Here is a 260-nt window from a genome sequence, read left to right as displayed (position 1 = left end):
AGTATTAAACAACTAAGTGACATCATGATTTCTATTTCCATTGAATTTTCTACTAAATGGGTGCCGTGTGCATGTCCAGTATCTTTCAAAGCTCCTATTCAAATACAAGAAAAAAGAGAGTGAAAAACCTTGAATGTCAGATCAAATGCAGAAGACTTTTTGTTTGCAACCCTTTCAAGAAACCATTTAAGTCTGACACCCACTAAGGGGAGAAAGTATTGGATTATAGTTGTCTTTATTTAGAGACAAGATTGGTCCCA

The sequence above is a fragment of the Rhinolophus hipposideros genome (assembly GCF_964194185.1).
Source record: "Rhinolophus hipposideros genome assembly, chromosome: 14".
Classification (NCBI taxonomy): domain Eukaryota; kingdom Metazoa; phylum Chordata; class Mammalia; order Chiroptera; family Rhinolophidae; genus Rhinolophus; species Rhinolophus hipposideros.
This window is presented reverse-complemented; position numbering follows the sequence as displayed.